This window comes from Wyeomyia smithii, chromosome 1 (genome assembly GCF_029784165.1).
Source record: "Wyeomyia smithii strain HCP4-BCI-WySm-NY-G18 chromosome 1, ASM2978416v1, whole genome shotgun sequence".
Taxonomy (NCBI): domain Eukaryota; kingdom Metazoa; phylum Arthropoda; class Insecta; order Diptera; family Culicidae; genus Wyeomyia; species Wyeomyia smithii.
In genome coordinates, this window is record NC_073694.1 from 132158723 (window position 1) to 132169617 (window position 10895).

Genomic DNA, 10895 nt, shown 5'->3' on the forward strand with positions numbered 1-10895 from the left:
ATTCAGGGGCGGTTTCTGAGATACGACCGCATAGATTCTGTAGCATTACGTAAACATTTTTTTACGCATTATAACCATGAATTTTAAGGGTGTGCGAAATTTCGCGAAATCTCGAGTTTCTCGAAATTTAACGAAATTTATCGAAATTGAGAACACATTTTTTCAACAAATGATATCAACTTATGATTTCTCAACCAATTTTTCTGCTGTTATAAGCTCTAATTTAGGTCTGAAGTTGCTTCTAAGTATCAGGTCTTAAAAAATTTAAAAAAATCTAGGGTTTACTACAGGGCTGCTGAATATCACTTCGTTGCATTCGTATTCATTCATTATTGCCGAAGCACAACAACACGTGGCAACAGTGTATTCACTCAGCAATGGAAACAACGCCTATAGTGAACTGAACTGTTATGAGTGGCTTGTGGGCGATGAATAGTTATTAAAACGTAATATGATTACCTTCGTGTTTGATTCGTATTGGCTACGATTTACTCAAGTCAGCCGAAGCGATATTGGGCGATCGGATGGGAATACATCGTCTCAGAAGCCTTTGTGACTCAGATCAATGCCGATGAATATTCACCGTGAATGGTATTACCAATCGCAATGATGCTTCGGGGCGAATCCAAACGAAAAATGAAAATTGACGAGGAAGAAGCTTATACTGCCGTGGGCTAGGATTTTATATATATATATATATATATATATATATATATATATATATATATATATATATATATATATATATATATATATATATATATATATATATATATATATATATATATATATATATATATATATATATATATATATATATATATATATATATATATATATATATATATATATATATATATATATATATATATATATATATATGACTATGTCCGGCGGGTTGCTTCTGATTGAATAAGTAGTATGTTCACGGCCTTAGTCATTTGCTTTGATCCGTAGCTTATCTAGTTGGCTCTCGTTAGGCCAGGACGCGGAAACAGTCTCCAAGAAGATACAGGTAGAGGGTTTCTTCTTTTGATTTTTTTTTTTGAGATGTTTTCAAGCGACACAAAGAAACAATCATTTGTATTTATTTAAACGTAACTTAAGAGTTAAGAAAAAAATATCGACAAAAGAAACATACAAAATGGCGGACATATTCACAATTTCGTAATCATGCAATTCATAATCATTGTGAAAATCTGTCTGTCTACTATGCCGTTGCTACTATGTAGCAATAGAAGTATTGAACGTTGAAATATTTTTTTCTCAACTGTGGTAAAATTAATTGTCTTCCCGGTCAGAAGAGCACAACTAAAACATTACAAAATTCTATCAACGTGAGATACAAATAACATATTTTGATACAATTTTGTATTTTTCCATATAATTTTGACTAATGAAGTAGTTCTGAAACAAGTCTAACTAACTTTTCGTTTTTGTCAAAACCTGTTGTTTCTAACAATGTTTGTTATTATATTGTATTATATACTATCTTATTTTGTTAGAAAGCTAATATGTTAGTAACAAATTTTAATATGTGTTTGATACTAGTAGAATCATTTCTGTTATAATTTCTGTTATTTTAACACCTAACGGGACCAAATTTAAAACACAGCCTGGAAGGTTTTTCCCGTAACAAACTAACAACTTCTGTTACATTTTTGTTTTTTTTTCTTTCTGATCGGGTTTGCAGCAAATGAACAGTATGTTCCCCGTCGTCAATCATAATAAATTCAACTAAATTTTGTATGATTTCCAACATTAATTGTTTTCTTAAGAAACTATGCTCGCTGTTTTAATTAATCTTCACGACATAGGTACAAAAATAAAAGCTTTTTTGGTCCCGGCCGTATGAACAAAAAAGTTTGTCCTGCCTGTCTCGTAGTATTTGCAGCGGCGAATAAAGCCTACGCTTTAAGGCCGTGAAGATACTAGCGCCGTAGGCTAATGTACAGCCCTAAGTAAAGCCCTGCCGCAGGTTAATGTACAGCTAACCCACGGCAAGGCGAACCGTCTCCGCAGTGCAAGACGCGCCAGTATATTTTCGGCCTAACTCATACGGCCTATTGTCTCATAGCACCAGCAAATGTACGAACAAGCTCAGAAATTCTGGTAAGCTTCAGCGAACGATTCGATGCGAATGCTGTTTTGTCTTCGTCCCGATTTTATTTGCCATGATGAATCTATCAATGCCACGGTGAACCGATACAAATATTTACTGAGTTGCATCGATGTGATTTTGAACCGTATCCAATCGGCAAATAATGAGAAACAGCAGGAAAAGGGAGAGACACGAATCGATCGTATCAGTTCATTCGAACACATGTACGCGCCCGATGAAGTATGCGTTCGTGTTACATTGACATTAGTCCACAGCGAACGGTTCACGAAGCGAATGAAGATTCAATGCAGGAATCAGGAGCCTTGGTTTACTATATATTCCTATTTCGAAAACCTCGAAATTTCGCGAAATTTCGCACAGCCTTACCATGAATGAGTGAATTCTAAGTTTCAGCATTTATATTTAATTCTTATCGTTTGATTTTGTTGTTGATAAAGGACTTTGCAATATTATATTAAGATAGATGGTTTAGTTTCCCGATAAAGGGATCTTTAAAGTCAATTCACACATTAACCTTTGAGGCTTGTTTGAAGTCATTTAAAATTTAAAATTATATGCGTGTCAATTCAAAATGTTAACATGTAAAAATGTCACAATGAATGTTCAATTAGGATATATAAACACCAGCTTTATCAAAAAGATCATAAACTAACCTTCCAGCTGAGCACACCCACCATATAAAATATACGCAATACAAAGACACGTACACGTTAAGAAAACACATAAACATACTGCAAACACACATACTACGAAAACACACACACATAACACAAAAGCACACACACACTTCAAACACAGTTACACACACGCACATACCTCTATACGTTTAGCAACAGCCGACTGAAAACAAAGGCGCCCGGTCCGAACGCAGCAGGGGGATGACATTATGCTATCTCTTTCTAATGTGAGAGTGAAGAGTTATTCCAGCAACCATTTCAAGTTAAAGGGAATTTCCACTGGACTTTTTCAATATCTGTCAGGGGAACCGCTGACCATTGAGATGTTGAATACGCGGCAAATATATGAGATTTGACAGCGATAGCATAGTGCTGGAACGGAGTTTCTGACATGTCTGGGGCACCAGTGATGCGAAAACATCTGGATAACGGTAGATCTCCAGATAGCGCTGTAGATTTTTTCATATACATTGGAGGACATAAGTAATGGTTTATTTATTCACTAATATTTATTCAGCATTTATATTATGTATTCTACCACAGGTGGTGAGAAAATGATAATGTAGTGAATGTAATTGTAGAAACGCTTTATACTTATTGGTCAAGTAAAAAATAAAATAAAATAATAGTTCAAGAGGTTGATTATGGAACATAGCCGTAAGGTTAACGTAAAATTACGGCCGTCTGTCTTATCTCAATATATTTCTTGCAATAGGTTTGTGAATACGATCGTTATGTTTTGAAAGATGTTGCCCTCTAAACTCAGTTAACAAATATCGCGCGCTGTGCTGCAAATGAGCGGTATGGTTACTAGAAATGCTGAAAGTTTATCTTTTGCGGAATGTGTCCAGTAGGTGGTAATAATCTAAACCACAATCTTTTTAAAATTTGGTATGAAGTCTGTTTGTCTGTGCTATTATTATATTCTTTTATCTATCTGCTACTAAGTTATCCATAACACCTAGCAGATAGATAGTTCTGAAAATGGTAGAAAATGCTACCGAGGTAACAACAGGACGAAAGTCATCCCACACGTCATGCAAATGGCAATCTACAATGAGAAGATATTAGTTTCTTGGCGCCCCAAAATCATTTGATTGTGCGTGCAGTACTACAAAAGGATATGAATGGAAATTTAATTTAAATTTAAATTTTCAAACCCCTTTGTCTCGAAACTATGAATTATGGGTTGTATTTTTTTTTTGTATGATAGCACTCCGTTTCTCTCACGATTACGATTACGAACTCACGACTACTAGTGTACCTAGATATGAAAAAACATTGCTACTTAATTTAATATTGGACATTTAATTAATAGCATTTCTGTATAATCCCTGACACTGGAAATAAATCACTCTTCTGATAACATAGTGGAAAGCTTTCTCCACACTGAAAATTTGACGACCACCAGATTTTGATTGCCAAAACCTCCGTTTATGTGTTACCAGTCACCGTTGATGCTGCCGCTACCACACACAGCCTTTTACAAGAGAAAGTACAGCCACTGCACCTACCACTGACGCTGCTACCACTACCGCTGCTGGTACCCGTTGCAGCCACTGCTACTGGTACCCCGCTACAGCCACCGCTGCTGTCATCCACTGCCATTATTGCTGCTACACGCTTCTTGGTTAGGACCGTGCTACAGGTCATCCACTAGTAAACTGATTGATTTAAGCAGAAGTAGGCTTTTATATAGCCCAAATATTGCATTCTTGGTTTACTAGGTTTTATATTCTTTCGACTGTGCTAGGGAAAGCAGGCAGTAAGCGACCAACCAGAAGTCGAAATAGGCTTTTCAACAAAGCTTGACAATTTTTAATAGTCAATAATCAATAATTTCGGGCAACATTAAATTTATTGTTGTAAATTTCTCTGTACTACCATCCAAAAAGGGCTGAAGTTTTTTAATTCAGATGTATCTAAAGAATGATAAAGGATAGAGAAAAGTTGTTTAGTTATGACTTTAAGAAAATTGTCTGAAAATTCGTTGAAAAAAAATTTAACAAAAAAATTAATTTGAAATCCTGCACCAAAAAAAATCTTTTTAAAAACAAAACATGATTTTAAAAAAATCGGTCATTTCAGAATTTTTCTTGAATAAATTTTTTAGATGGTCTTGAGGCCTAACAAGCCAGTTGTCGTAGGTTCGAGACTCGGTAGAGACTGTTAGTGTCAGTAGGATCGTAGTGCTAGCCCCAAAATTGTCCTGTACACTTAACAATTGGTTGCGAATTCCGAATTGAAATGTTGTGGCAAGGCTGCTCTCATAAACGAACTCTACACTCTAAAGAAAAAAAAATCCCTTCTAAAAACTAGGTTTGACGCGGTCTCACGTATTTTACTTCTGAACGCCCATTCATCTCATGACCTTTTCGGTAATGACAAGAGTTAGAAAAAAGTTGTCAAAGGATGGTTTTTAGATAATTGTCTGAACTTCAATTTCTAATATTAATAGAATAAAATTTGAAATTGATTTTATTTTTTTTTAAAAAAAATATGAATTAAAAAATCGGTAGTCTCAAATATTTTTCAAAATAAATTTTCTATAGACAATTCAGTTGCCTTAAAGTCTTCTGAACAAACCAAAGTGGGCACTCTCAAGGAAAAAACGTTTTCTAACAAAAATTTCAGGTTAAAATATATTCACTTTGGCTCATGGGATGAAATTTACTAATTATTCTCTTATTTGATCATCATTCGGCTGATTTTTATTCGATTTGAGGCAAACGGTCAGAAATAGCTCTTGCATTAAATTTCTCTATTTTCCAGGTGAATCATCAGTATGGTATGCTACAATCATCATTGAAAATGTTATATTTTGAGCTTTAACTAAACTTTACTTCAATTTATCCCAAATTCAGTTCACTTCAAGAAAATTTCAATAATATATAGCTATTTTGAAACTTGTTGGGTAAAATTTGATTGAATTTTAACAAAGCTAGAGTTATTTCACGGAAATGTATAAAATTGATGAAATAAAATTAGAATTGAATATCTGGGTCAATTTGGGGCGTTAACTTTGACAGGTATGTAAATCTCGTAAAAGTTGTACACGTAACCTAGTGTCTAATGTTGTTGGATCAATATCTTTTAATCAGTGTTTTTTTCACGAATTCCACTCGGTTTGGGTATGCACAGCAGATTTGCTAAGATATTGTAAAAAACTGGAAAAAGATTTAGTAATTGGAAGTTAACAAATTTTTTATTTCAATACATAACCATAATTCATCAAAATTTACTCAAGCCTATACAAAAGGTTAACACTTAGCGACTATTGAACTATTGTAATTGTTACGAATATGTAACTGTTAAGCGTATAAATCGGCACACCCAGAGCTCCGTTGCCGTAAAATTGCAGAGTCTGCTATGACAAGTGGGTGGTCGTGGGTTCGGATCTTAGTAGAATCAGGCCATTTGGTTGTCAAAAGACTTTCAATGGGCTGAATTCTTCAGTACCCCTGTTTTTTCTTCATTCAGTACCCCTGTTGACTCGCCTCTTAATGAAAATAAATACCTCTTATGATAAAACTGGTCTAAGTAACGTATGATAAGTTCACTTCAGGGAATTGTAATTTGGTAATATTGGTAGGATGGAAAGAAGCTCAATGTAGTAAAGCAGTAAGCTTGAAACGGGTAAAACTCACACACGGATATAAATGAAAGGCGTATCACTTACTTCAATTGTGATACTGCCAGTAATATGAAGTGTAAAGTGCAGAATACACAGTAATATGAAGTGTAAAGTGCAGAATACACGCAATATCACAATAAATCAAATGTCTCTGGTCACAGTGATGAGTCCACTCAGAAAAAAATCCAAAACCGTGATTCGTAATAAACCATCCGCTCTTTTTTCAAAAAAAAAAAAAAACAAAACCAATGTTATTTTCTATACTGTTCTGTATACCGTATACCAGTTTTGCAGGAACTAACACCACTAGTTTTCAGAAAGCTCCTTAAATATTTGTGTGCCAATAATTATATGGTATGAGTATCTATGTCGTGAATGTTTCAAGAGAAAGGCATGCATTCTATCAGTGGAATTGAATTTGATTTTTATTTGTTCGTTTTGCTCTTTCACCTCTGGATTTAAAAGTTATGAAAGCTTTTTGGTGGTTTACGCAAACGAACAGTAACGGGGGGTCTGCCGAGGTCCACGTGATCACACGCAGCTCTGATCAGTCCGACAAAACGGATTGGGATATGGTGGCGAATGATATGCGTGAAGGCACATAATGATTGGAATACTGGTAGACAGCAGGAAGCTGCTAAATTACGATCGACTACCTGTCCGCTTGTCAGTCTGCGCTAGTTTGTTCCCTCATTCGAAAGAAAAAAAAACAGACACTGTAACCTGGTGCACACCAATAGGTGAGCAATTATGAGATTACTGAAAAATGAATTTTCCAAAATACAAATTGAAACTAACCCTGCATGAAGAAAAGTTGTCGAATTCGGAAAATCTGTCATTCAAGATGCATGTGTTGAATTTACAGTACCAGGACCTAAAACGTTTAGTTTCTTACCCCAACTTTCCTTAAATCGCTGCGATAAATCCTGCGGTGCGTTCTTAATTAAAAGTTACTGGTACAAGGTTTCACTAATTGAAATTGATATTCGCATGTTCCGTGTATTTTTGTCAGTGCTATAAAAAAATGCAGCGTTTGTTTTTAAATTCTGGTGCCAAAATGTTTATGGCGTGCACGATTATTTCTTCAACTGACATTATTCATTCTGCATTTCTGGGAACTTTCATTGCTTGGTCCAGCAGCAGCTCAACTGCATTTAATCGAATTTTTGTTCATTACTCAAATAGGAATTTTTTTTTTATCGTTCATTTGAGTTTTTGTTTGTATTTGTTTTGTTTTTATAAGGAGTACCACAGTTGTGAGTAATATGTACACTCAATTAGTATGACAAACCGGTCGAATACCACAGGTAATCATGGCATTTCATTCCGTGATCCACAATCCTTCACTCATCCATCACCTGATGCATTGATTGACTGATCATGCAGTTCTCTGAAGTATTAGATAACATCGCATAGACTATGCCTAAAGGCATTACTTCAACCTACATAACCACCCTTTTTGCCTATTGACAGTCATTTCCTTCTTTACAGAGACGATCTCCGCAGGGCAGCTCTTGAGTCTAACATCCTTGGCACCCATTGCTACGGTTGGATGCCACAGATTAGAACAATTGATTCTCGGCTATTTACGGGAGGAAATTGGATTTTTTATGCATCATCACGATCGTGCTGATGTAAGGAAAACGAAAGTGAAAAAAATCTACCAAATATCTTAATGGGCGAAACGCATCCGAGAAAACCGGAGAAACCAATGTATAAAAGAATCGTTAAAGTACGGTCATGATTTGTCTGTCAGACAGACTATACACTGGTGATGCGCAGAAACCAAACGTTATTATGGACATTACGTTTTCGGGAATAGGGTCGAAGATGCAGTGAAATGCTTATTACCACGGAAAACGTTCGTTACAACATGGTGTCGCTCTGGAAATATGGCCGGATGGTCTTGCACAACACCAGTCAAATTACAAAATGGTATGAGAAATGCAAAACGAAATCTTCAGAATCGTAAAAAGAGCTTCAATTACGTAATAATCTTTTCGGTGGGTTGTATTGAATGCGCTGGAAAAAGTTAAGTTTGTTTCACCCAAATTTATACTACCCATCTCGATATTCTTCTCGGTTTCATTGCTCGTTTCCTCTTGCCAAAAGGTGGAAAAGACGGAATCGAATATGCCAGATCCACAAAAGATACTTTCTGCTAGGTTGCACAACGATGATCATAATCATGCTTTGTTCCTGCACAGGTTTTGTTTCAATTTTGCTTTTTAATTTGGCACCGACTAAGCTTTCAGAGTTTCTGGTTGCACCGTCGTAAATTTAAATTCAACATCATTTTTATTTTAGAAACCAAGTTGTTCAGCTCTGGTCTTATATATTAAATATTTGTTTTATTTTTTTTTTTTTTGTAACCTAATCGTCTTCTCGAAACATATAACACGTGCCTAGAAAAGAAATCACTTTTACTTTCAGGAGGTAAATTCAACGATCACTTGCAGATAAACTGCTCGATATCTGATGAGTCATCTCAGTTTACTCTCACGTTTGTTTGCAGTAGTCGGTTAGGTTTACTTCCAGCTTTGTTATGCATGGTGCTGAAAAACGTAATAGGATCCAAAGCTAGTGCCAGTTCTACTTCATACCTATCATAGTCTCTTTCATCTTCTTCTTCTTTGGCCTCGTTCGCAAATCCAAGATACACCTTCAATCAGCTGAAGATGCGCTGTGGGTAAAATGGATATAGTCGAAAAACCTAGGGCATCAAACTTTGTTAATTATAAAGCTGTTAAAGTGAACTCGTTCTTTATAAACTTCTAACCACATAATTGTTTGCAGGACGCCATGCAAATTCGAATGAATAAAGTAAATAGTTCCGCCTCAGTGATGTTATTAGCAAGGATGCAAATCACTCACGCTCATTTTCTTCGCAAGTCGATAGCTCATTTGATAAACACATTTTTGAACAACTTTGTACGACAAATTTGAAATCCTCAAGTAGTACTACAACTTCATCGAAGAGAGTATTGCTCGTACTCAAACACTGTAGTCTTGAGAGCAGATTTAAGAAAATAATCGCGATAATTAACGCGATCGTGATAGTTATCGCGATAATTTACCAGAATCTCCTCTCACAGCTCCAGGGTTTGTGTACGAGAAATACTCTCTTCGACAATGTTGTAGTACTTCAAGTTCGCCATACAAAGTTGAAAGAGAACTGTGCTTATTAGATGAGCAATCGGCTTGCGAAATGAACGCGAGTGATAATTTTCATCCTTGGTTATTAAGGAGGCGGAGAGCAAAGTTGATCTAATAATTGTAAATTGAAAAACAATTGTACATAGAACATGTATTTGAAATTGCTTTACTCACTGCTTTTATATCAAGTGTGAAATTTTTTAGTACACTTGATTCTCTTTCTGCACGGTCGTTGTTTACACGGATTTTTACACACTTTTTTCGTACGGTTTCTCCCCCGCACTGTGGGGCAGAATTCAAAAAAGTCACGACAAAACTCGAAAAAAAGTTAGCTTTCATGCCTCATTTCATTTTCTATTTGCAGTAGACATGTTGTCGACTGGAAATCATGATAATTTACTTTGAAAAATAATTTAGAAAATGTGCTATAATATTGTGAAAGTGAGGATTTACAAGGCTTGTAAACTGGAAGAAAAAATTATCATAGATATTTTCCAGTAGGGCATGCAAATACTTAGGAATTAATTAGCTAACTCATATGATCCTCATAAAATAGAGTATTAACTAAGAGGCAATGTGATATTAGGGCAGTTTTGTTGAAAATAGGTTAGTAGGAGGCATAGTATGTAAAACAAGTTTTTCTGTATTTTTTCCCTGTTTTTCGGCAACATGAAAAACAAAAAGTTCTACGTTGTTCTGCTATGACACTATTATTGAACTAAAACACAAGGTATTGATTAGTAATAACCCAAAAATCAGCTGCTGCTAGTTGCGACTTACCGAGTCATTCGAGTTTTCGCAACGATTGTTTTTATTTCGTTTCATGTTAAAAATCATTAATCAGCAGTGTCCGTATTGATATTTTTCCTACAATAGACTTTGCTGGATGCCGGTGTATGCAACACGACCATAATTTTGTTCGGGGGTCTTTTAAAACTGTCGTCCAGTAGTATTAAGAGCCCTCGGAAATAATTATTAGTACCGTAAACTGGGGTGACTTTGATCACAGGGGTGACTTTGGTCACTGTACCTCTTTTTTGAAAATGTGCTTGAGATTTGTCGTAATCTTCACTGATTGTGTGGATATATGTCTGTATGGAGATGTAGATATGGGTTTGAGTGTTTTTTGTTTGTTTGTTTATTTCCCTAACGCAGTTTACAGATTGTGATGTGATTTTTATAAGCATGCGAAATAGTTCTTGTAATTATCAGTGTTGTATGACGGAGAAAAAAGTATACCTGTCAGCTCAGCTCTACTCCGAATGCGTATGACGAACAAACTAAAACACGTTCACCGGATGAATTG